At 36.7% G+C, this 9,976-nt stretch overlaps 1 protein-coding gene across 5 annotated transcripts in view; it reads right to left on the reverse strand.

Annotated features, from left to right (window-relative positions):
- The window catches only part of LRRC8C (leucine rich repeat containing 8 VRAC subunit C), a 104,402-nt gene that overhangs the window by 41,334 nt on the left and 53,092 nt on the right, over positions 1–9,976 (reverse strand). The window contains exons 6-8 of one of the 5 annotated variants that reach the window (XM_063652901.1): positions 8,796–8,987; positions 6,536–6,633; positions 668–909 (exon numbers count right to left, since the gene is read on the reverse strand). The exons of 2 other annotated variants lie outside the window; for them this stretch is intronic. The gene's annotated coding sequence lies outside the window, so the exon portion shown is untranslated. The remainder of the gene's footprint in view (positions 1–667; positions 910–6,535; positions 6,634–8,795; positions 8,988–9,976) is intronic. 2 more of the 5 variants (XM_063652899.1, XM_054477070.2) reach the window with 2 other exon arrangements.

Genomic DNA, 9,976 nt, shown 5'->3' on the forward strand with positions numbered 1-9,976 from the left:
AATGACGATATTATTCCTTTCTGATTATGCTCTTCACATATTTAAAGAAAAATCCTTTTAATTGTGTGTGCTTCAGGCTGTACATTTCAAGGCTTTTGCTTTACATGATAGTTTCCACAGTTACCTATATTATTGTAGTCATAGGCCTTTGAATCCACTAAAAATCTATGATCAGTAGCTGCTTTTTCCCTCTCACAAGCATAATTCACTTTCATTCACTCACGTACTTGCTATAAATTATGAGAGGGCATTATATGTCAGGCTCTGTGCTAGGTGCTGAGAGAATCCCTCACCCACATATACACTCATGGGAGAATATTCATTGAAGAAATTCCTATAAAAACATGAATTGGAACTTCTTTGTAAATGGGGTTGATTATTGTTTCCTGTGCCAATGGTGCATTTAAAGAGGTTGTTACAGTATTTTTATTTCACCAAGGATAGAATTTATATCTCATCTCTGTATCTTCAAGAAAGCAGCACAGTGTCTTAGAAGCAGCCCTCAATACAAATTGGTTATACTGAAATCGACTTACCCATGCTTATCACCCACACAGATAAAGACACACCCAATCGAGCATTTTGTAGTAAGGACCAACTCTTTCATTACGTTATTATCCCCTTAGATAGACCCTGACATTGCAATAAATAAGAGAGAGACTATTACCAAATAGCTCCATGTTGTAAATAATGATTATTCAAAGAACATCCACCGAAGAGAATGTTTGAGATGAGGAAAGAAGTCACGAATAATTTATAATTTCAAAGTTAAATATCCTTGAATTTTTAATGCACAATGTTCTGTCACTAGTGCTAAACAGGATGTGTTGATCAGTAATGTCTTCTGAGGTCTTAGCTTGTACCCAAGAAAATGGCCAAATGTTGTGACTCCCTTGTCAGAACATGAACCTATTAAGAAACAGGTGATAGAAAACAAATCTAAACATTAAAGTATTATTAACAAAATAACGGTTTGGAATATTGCATTTCTAAATCTCACTGAGATCTTAAAAGAAAGCTTTAATTTTTTTGGGATTTTTGTCAAATAGTTTCAGCAATATGTATATGATGCTAATAATTATTTAATGCCTATTCCGCACAATTCAAGTACATTTAAATTCAGAAATCCTTTCTGAAATGAGGCTAAACTGAGATCTAATAGTCCTTCAAAAACTGTTCATAAACAATTATCCTCAAATGTCAGTCATTTCTTTCCATCTCTCTATTATTCTGAGTATACCTATAGTCTCTCTCAGAAATGGCTCAGCTCTCTGCATCTTACTGGCCTTCTTAGTCACCTCTTCATTCCAGTTTCTTTTTTTTCTTCTCTGTCTCCTTTAAACTAGAAACGCTCTTCCATGAGGTAGCGTGGATACACACCCCTTCCCAATCCCAATCGGATTCTAAACCCTTGAAAAGGCTGTGTGTTTCTCCTTGAACTCTCAATATCATTGGCTGTGGTTAAGGCCAGGTTTTCAATCACCTTATCAGTCTCAACATCCAAAAGCTAAGTCAAATTCAACTGGGGAAATCTGTAATGATTGGTTTGAAGATCATTGATCTCTTCCTTCAATGTATAGAAAGAGACTGAGGTTTACCTCCAATCCAGTTTTACCCCTTGAACAAAGAGGGTACAGGGTTCTAAGCAACAGGCACACCACAAACACACAGTGCAGCCCAGAAAACCCAGGCATGACAGGTGCTGGCGAAGCCATGTGCGGGGAATGCTGCTTTCTTTCTGATGAAGGGCAGCAAGGAGAGGAGGGTGCGGAAGGCAAGAAGACTCCTGCCCTCAAGAGCATTAAAACTAAAGTTTCTTGTTTATTTTGTAACTTCTGGAATTTACAGTTTTCTGAAAAGGCAAGGGGTCACCTTTTATTTTATATTCCTTGCTCTGGGGCCTAGAATACTCAAAAAAAGGTTTGTTTGTTTTTTTGTTTGTTTTTTTTTTTTTTTTTGAGTTGAACTCTTAATGATGTCATAGGGAGAAAGTTGTCTTTTCTGTTCTGACAAGAAATGTAGCTTGTTTTTCAAATACCTTTCCATAAAAATAGATGGTAGACTGGTACTTATACAAACTGTCAACCAAAAAGTGTGATAGGGAAGCTAAAGCAACTTTTTGTCAAACACTTTTCCACTTGTTTTTTGTTTTTGTTAAATAGGGGTAAAATTTAAAATTTCCAGCTAGGTTAAATATAAAATCTAGGAAACAAAGTAACACTGCACAGAAACCAAGAGACTGATGTTTAAAGTGAGAGACTGAAAGACTAACGGGTTTAGAGTATGATCATTTTTATCTTCCTTTTCAATTAAGCTAATCTTTACAGGAATCTACCTTTAAAATGTACCATCTAGAATCAGGGACCATGAAAGGTTTGATAATTGCAGAAAAACACTAATGGTTGACTAATTATCTCTGGAGCTTTTCAAGAAGGCTGCCCTCCATCTCATGCCAGCTGTTGATTGGTCTTTCCTGTTGGATGAGCTCAGTAAAGTTCGCGATGGAAGGAAAAATTTCAGGTCCTCCAGCCTCCAGGAAAAATGGCTCTTCAGGAGCATTAAAACTGAGAAGAATGTACCTAAAAATCAGAATGTTAGGTTTTGTCTGTCCAGCTAATAAATATTTAATGCAAGGCTTTGTATCTAAAGGAGAAATAATTGTTGGATTCGGCTCTATATTTAACATATTGATTTAATGGCCATCTTTTCCAAGTTAGACATTTTATGAGTTCCCTCTTCTAAGTTTTCTTTATTCACAGCAGAGCTAAATATCTAATGCAAACACATTTGATGCTCCTAGAGTCACACATTCTAGAAGCTGAGAAACGGCATGAAAAGTTTCTTTATAGGAAGGCTCTAGGTGGATATAGCCAAATGTTACTGGTCTCTCAAATCTACATTGTGCCAAACATCTATATGAAAAATATTCTCAGAAAATATGAATCATTTAATTAAAATACATTGTTTCTGAAGATAGATATGTTCTTTAATTTAAAAAGATAAAAAACCTATCCTCCCTCAAAAAGAAATAGTGAAACTAGGTAACACACATTGTATGATAGCAAAGGCCAACAGTCTATGTAGATCCTGAAAAGTCATTACAAAAAAGACATAAATAATAGTGCCAGGGGCCTTTTGGTACTAATCCTACAACTGGAATGTTCTTTCAATACCCACCCACCTTGCTTTGTTAACTCCTATGCATACTGCAGACCCAGGTTCTAGCACCACTTGCTCAGAGATCCCCAATCTCTCTGACTCCGTCACATCCAGAGTTTCAGGCTCTCATTGTGGATACCCCCTGATGACCCCTGTCAGAGAGTGCTTTCCATTCATTTGTGCTCTTGGATTTACATTGGTCTTCCCTAGGCTATAAGGTCCATGAAGGCAGCAATAATTTGTTTTGTCCACCACTGTTTTCCCAACACTTCACAGTATTTGGCATATAGTAGGTGCTCAATATATATTTATTGGGTAAACAGATGAGTAATTAAAAAGAAAGTTACAAGAATGGTCTAAGTGTAATATCTTGGATTTATTAATTTGCATCCTATGTCAGAAAAAAAAGTAGACGAAGAAATATAAAGCTCATCAGCTAACTTGGAACAAGACGAAACGCATGCCATCTTCATTGACAAACGGTACAGTATTTTGAAATCACTTGGAGTTGCTATTATCAGTAAGAAAGCTGGCTTGAAGCCAGATGAGGTCTTCCTGAGAAAATCATCTCAAAGATATCTAGAACCTTGCAAATATATTTTTTTAAACGGTTGAAAACCTAGAAGACAAGGTATGGAAGTCTAGTAATATATCAACTTGCAAGGTGACATCGAAAGCTGATTTCAGAACTGATTTTGCTCAGCAACTTCATCAGGAGGATTAAAAAGGCAGATTGCGGGTGCTTGAAAAGAGCAAAACTGGCTCAAAAGTTGTTAAATTGGGAGGTTTAAATATATTAATCACAAATGCTGAAAAATAAAAAAAATAGCATGGAAAGGTCATAGGAATTCAATTAAAACTTTAGGACAAGTAGAAAAAAGTATGGAAGAAAGAAGAAAAAACTTACTTTTAAAAGTCCAACACCTCAAAGAAGAGAGATCTTTGGAAGTTCTGAAGAAGGACTTAGAAATGAAGTAGATGATGTTTTGGGCAGTGGAAAGTAGGCTTAGGGCCAAGGGAAAGAACAGGGTTTATGAAACAACTGTGGGGATGTTTGTTTTTACTTGCTCTTGCAATGTTTGATCTTCTTTTCCAATGACCCATCTTAAAAACTTAACACAGCCTAATGTTTTAGAAACCTAAAACATTAGGTAACACAGACATAAATTAAAATTGTTTCTACAAAAATAAATAAATAAATAAATAAATAAATATCCAGTCAACAGAGAAATGGAAATTGGTGGAAAGATAAGTTGGTTCATTTCTATTCAACATCCTTGGATACAAGCACGGCCAGTCTTGGGATTATTGTGAGAAAGACATGGGATGTAGGGGAATGGGGGTGGAGAAAGTTCTAGGATCTTAATGTATCCTTGGTCTTTCTGTTTCTAGAGGCTGAATAGATTATCAATGGAGATAGCTACTGGAGTACAACGTTTCCAAAGGACAGATGCAGTGTCTTTGAAAGCTTTATATTCCTAGGACTTACCACAATGCCTGGAACTTTATTCATTCTTTCTATAAGTATTAGAACAGCTCTATCTGCAAGGTATTGAGCTCATTAATGTGAATAAAGTGATGAGTAAGACAGACATAATCCCCGTCTTCATGAAGCATGCATTATGGTGGAAAGACAGACAGTAAACAATGACTCACAACCATTTAATCACAATTGTGACAAGCATGATGAAGTAGAAGTGTAGGACACTCTGACAGTATACATTAGGACCTGAACTACTGGGGGTTTAGGAAGTGATGCTTGCACGGAATTATGAAGTATAGTATAAGTAGTAACAGTTAGCTAGGTAAAATTGGAGGCCAGGGCCAGGAGAACATTCCAGACAGAGTGAAGGGTCTGCAATGTAATGGCTTTTTTTGCTGTTTGTTTTTCCCCTCTTAAAATGTTTCATTTTGTTATCCATTACTCATAAATGTTTTGTTTGTTTATTTTGAATAAGGTTGGACCCTGTCATTTTCTATCTGTAGAGACATAAGGATAGGGGTAGCCTAAGCCAGTCCAGATGATCTGAGACAAGAAGGGCAACACGTGACATGCTCTTAGATGGAACTGGCAAAAAGTAACAAGACTCATTCACCAAAAGTTGTTTTGTACGGTATATGTGAAAATCTACCCATGCTTTCTGTAGATTCATGTAAAGCTTCACAGCTTCACCTTGCATCTGGCTGTTAAATGGAGAAAACTGCCTTCCAGAACACGCAAACTGACTCTGACCTATACTTCGTCATCCTCCACACAATGTGTCAACATTAATTCAGTGTAAACATCAATTCCATGTTAAAATCTGGCTCAACAGCCTATGTCTGTACCAAGTTCACAAAATTCTCATGACAGGCACTGAAGGCCATTAGAATCTCAGCGGGCTGGTCATCACCAGTCATGGGCTGCTCAACAATCTCCTGAGACTGAACACACGCAGCAACATGTGGGTCAACCATGTCTTTACTCTCCTGCATTTATCCAAATGTATGCCAGTCTGCCACAAGGGACCCTCACTCGAAATCTACCTAGAATTCCTCCTTACAAACTAACTTCTGAGCTATACACAGAGATTGTTTTTGCTCAGAGGATAGTCTCCTTTGATCTGTTTTTTACTTTTCTCTTTTTCTTCCCTTCCTTGAGTATGCCCTTCCTCTTTCCTTTTCTCCCTTCCTCCTTTCTAACCTTCTTCCCTCCCTAACCTTTTTCAACACATTTTACCTAACTACTAAGTGCCAAGCACTGGGGATAGAAGATAAATAAAAAAGCTGTAGTAGAACATGTGACTACTGGGGTGGCTGAGGTGGGAGAATCATTTGAGACCAGGAGTTTAAGGATGAGGTGAGCTATGATGGTACCCATGAATAGCCACTGCACTCCAGCCTGGGTGACAGAGCCAGACCCCACCTCAAAAAATAAAAAGAAAGAAAAAAAAGAGCATATGTGAGTAACAGATCTATAAACAAGGAAACCAAAAAATGTATTATCCCCTTTCTTTGCTCCTCAGCTCTTTATACTGATTCAAACCCAAGGGGCTTGCATAAGCCAGGCCAGCACTGGAAAAGATGCATACCAACTAGCTTTTTAACTCCTGCAGGTGGTTTGCCAAGAGACATGCCAGAGACAAACAGGGTATAAAACCAAGCATGGGACTGCCCTGGGATGAAGATACGAAAACAGAAATAAACAGGTACCTTTACTTTCACAATCTAAATTTAAAGATGGAATAGATTCAGATAGATTTTTTTGATAAATTCCTTGCTGTATAAACTCTTGCAACTTGCTATTCAAAATCTAAGAACCAAATAGATTTGTAAAGAGATACTTGAATAAACTTCTATATATTCAATATTTTCATTCATTATTTTTTAAACTTACATTTTTCTGAAGAGAAAGTCCACAGCTCTTTTCTAGTCTTCAGTGGGATTTGTAATCCCTCCAAATATTTAACCACTACTCCAACAGTGCATTAGCTGCTATGATTATAGGAAGAAAAGCAGAAAACATATGTTGTAAAGAAAGTAGTTACCAGAATTACACTAGAAAAAAAATGGCAAGAACATGAATGAGTCAGCATGAGGGGATAACAGGCTAAGGGCATCAACTTCAAACAGAAAATGAAATTATTTGGGTTGCCCTGGTAACACCAAGATAAAATGCGGAAATGAAAATGTGAGGTTTAACGCTAAGAAAACCTTCTTCAGCACTAGGGTCCCTCACATCATGGAATGAGCTTTACCATGGCAACATGCAAAAAACATGTAAATGGATTAAATACAGAAAATATCCAAGGGAGTGAAAGCATGGTATTAATAATAAGAACTAAGCTGATCTAATAACTATTCTGGACCTTTCTTTTCTTTGACTCACAGAATTAAATAAGGGGAATGGGAAAGGGTTTGCAGGGATCAAATGAGATTTTCTTCAGTGATATATAATCTTAAATAATTAAAAAAGTTAAACATTATGGATTATTTCCACCCACTCACTTTTCTGCAAATGACATAGAATCTCTACTCAAAGATCTGGTTTTATTACAGGAAAAGGCAAAAGAAAAAAGAAACAAACATAAGAAATAGAAACATCCTCCTAGGCTACATTTTCCATGTCCAATCTCTACTTTTTTGGAGGAGATCTGTCATTGGTTATTAAGGCAATAAATGACTCCTCTCAAGGAAGGGCCGACAATCATATTAATATAGTACTAGAATATAAAAATAATACTTTAGAATCATAGTGGTTGGGAGCATGGCACTGAAGTCAGGGTGCCTGAGTCTGTATCCTGGTTCTGTCACTTGTAAGCTGGGTGACCACAAGAAACTTACTTAATCCTTCTGTTTCCTCATCTTGAGAATGGGGAAAAGAATAGTATCTTGCTTCACAGGATTGCTGGGGAAGCATGTAAGAGTGGCAAACACTAATCAAGGTACTGGGCAGGAATTAGCACTCAATAGATGACAGCTACTAATATTAGCAATAGAGATGACAATCAAATTTGATAACTATGATAATGACTTTATGATTTTTAAACACGTTATTTTGGTAAGAGCACAACATAAGATCTACCCGCTTAAAATTTTAAGCATACCATACAGTTTGGGTAACTATAGGTACAATGTTGTACTGCAGATCTTTAAAGCTTACTCATGTTGCAAACAGAAACTTTATGCCCATTGATTAGTATTAATAGCTCCCCATTTCCCCCTCCCCCCAGCCCCTGGCAACCACCAGTGTTCTCTTTGATTTTATTAATTTGACTATTTTAGATACTTCACATACGGAATCATATATCTTTCTGTGACTGGCTTATTTCACTTATCAGAACGTCCTCATTCATCCATGTTGTCACATATTGCAGAATTTCCTGTTTTTTAAAGGCTGAGTAGTATTCCACTGTGGGTATATACTACATTTTCTTTTTCTATTCATCTGTCAATGGATATTTTGGTTATTTTTACATCTTAGTTATTGTGAATAATGAAGTTTATTTTTGAGAATAAGAATTTATCGGTGTTTGGAGACTTCTGTCCTAATTTGAGGTACCACACTAAAATAGAATTATTTATAAAAACAGAAGAAACAAACTTAAAAAAATTGTGTTGGTTAAATAGGAAATAAAAGGTATATAACTGACATATAATGTTATCATGCTTACTAACTGCCAGACATTAAACATGTTATCTGTTGAACCTCCATATTAAATCCACGAGGTAGGTATTATCTTTGCTGTACAGAAGAGGAAACATACAAAGAGAGATTAAGTAATTTCCCCAAGATTGGAAAGCCTGTGAAGAGCATAGCAAAAATTCCAACTCATGGCTTTCAGATTCCAATGTCCAAGGTCATTTCATTTAAAGAGGGAAATTATTTTAGTCTCTAACAATCTCCTTTACGGGAAATTCAGACTTGATATCCATTGGCAAAAGGACCTATTTGGAAATTCACCTCTTTGAGGATTGCATTCAGGGCAATCATATTTGTGACTTGAACACTGTAGCCTAAAATCTACACTGAGAGAAATCCAGTCTGAGGAATGATCTTTTTAAAAGTTATAAAGGATTCTGCTTCTGTCCATGAAGGAGTCACTAGGGTGAAACTTACCCTTCTATAATAAATAGCTAAAAAAATAAAATTTTACCCGAGCCACTGAAGCTCTTTTGTGTTACGCTCTTGGTTACACCTGTTTTTCATTTGATGCTAAATCCTTGGGTGGAGAATGCAGTCCCCAAATATTGCACTGTTCCAGTCTCCTTTAGGGGGATCTGTATGTGATTTCCAAGAACTTGGTGCAGCAAAACAGCAAGAACCTTCTGTGCTGAGCATTTGAATACTGGGAAATGTATACCAAATCAAAACATAAGGACAGTGACTACTTACTTCCTTTTCATTGTTCAAACTAATATAATCAAGATACTTAAGTATTTAACCATCTTTTACCCCATGAAATTTATCATTTCCCTTCCCTGATGTTTCAGCTAAGTGTTTTGCTTTATTGTAGATATGCCAACAAAGAACATTCATTTTTGTACGACTGGTTCAAATGCTCACTGTTTTTTAAAATTATTATTAGGACTTTGCACTTCTGGCTTCTCCATTCAGGTCCCACAATGTTTCCAGAAGCAGGAAATGGAAAATACTTTAGGTAAACTTTATGTAAAATATTCTCATGGGTACCTAAAGACTCTTTCTAACCCATGGGTTGACAGCTTGAGTTTTGCCAACTAACTCACTCTTGATGTTAAGACATATCAAAACATAGCGAACCACTTTAAAGTTTTAGCTCTTTTAAGGGAATGTGGCTTAGGATGTGATTTCCCAGCAACCTGAGTTCCAAGGCTCAAATGCCCTCAGCTTAGATTTTCCTCATCCCATCAAACACTGCCCAGCAAGTAGCTCTATTACTGCTCTGCTTTGTATTTTACCTTAATTTCTTCCTCCCACTGCCCCAGGTTTACTCCTTTTTTAGTTTTTCCCAGTATAAGTAACTCATGCTCTAGCTGATGGATTGGGTGTGAGTTTGAGAGAGAAGAATCATTATGAGTCCAATATTTTTAAGTTGAGAAGCTGAAATAATGGAGTTGCCATTTTATAAAGGGAGTGAGAGGCTACAGAAAGTAGGTTTAGGGAGTGGGGAATAAGGAGTTTGGATAGAGACATCTGAAATCTGAGATGTCTACTAGACACCCAAGTGGAGGGGCTCCGCAAACAGCTGGATACACTGGACTAGAGATAGGAAAGATCTGGGATAGAGATAGAAGTTTGGGAGTCATCAGGGTTATAAAAAGTGATAGGATGAAACCACCTAGGGAATATATAGAG

Source organism: Pongo pygmaeus, chromosome 1 (assembly GCF_028885625.2).
Source record: "Pongo pygmaeus isolate AG05252 chromosome 1, NHGRI_mPonPyg2-v2.0_pri, whole genome shotgun sequence".
Lineage (NCBI taxonomy): Eukaryota > Metazoa > Chordata > Mammalia > Primates > Hominidae > Pongo > Pongo pygmaeus.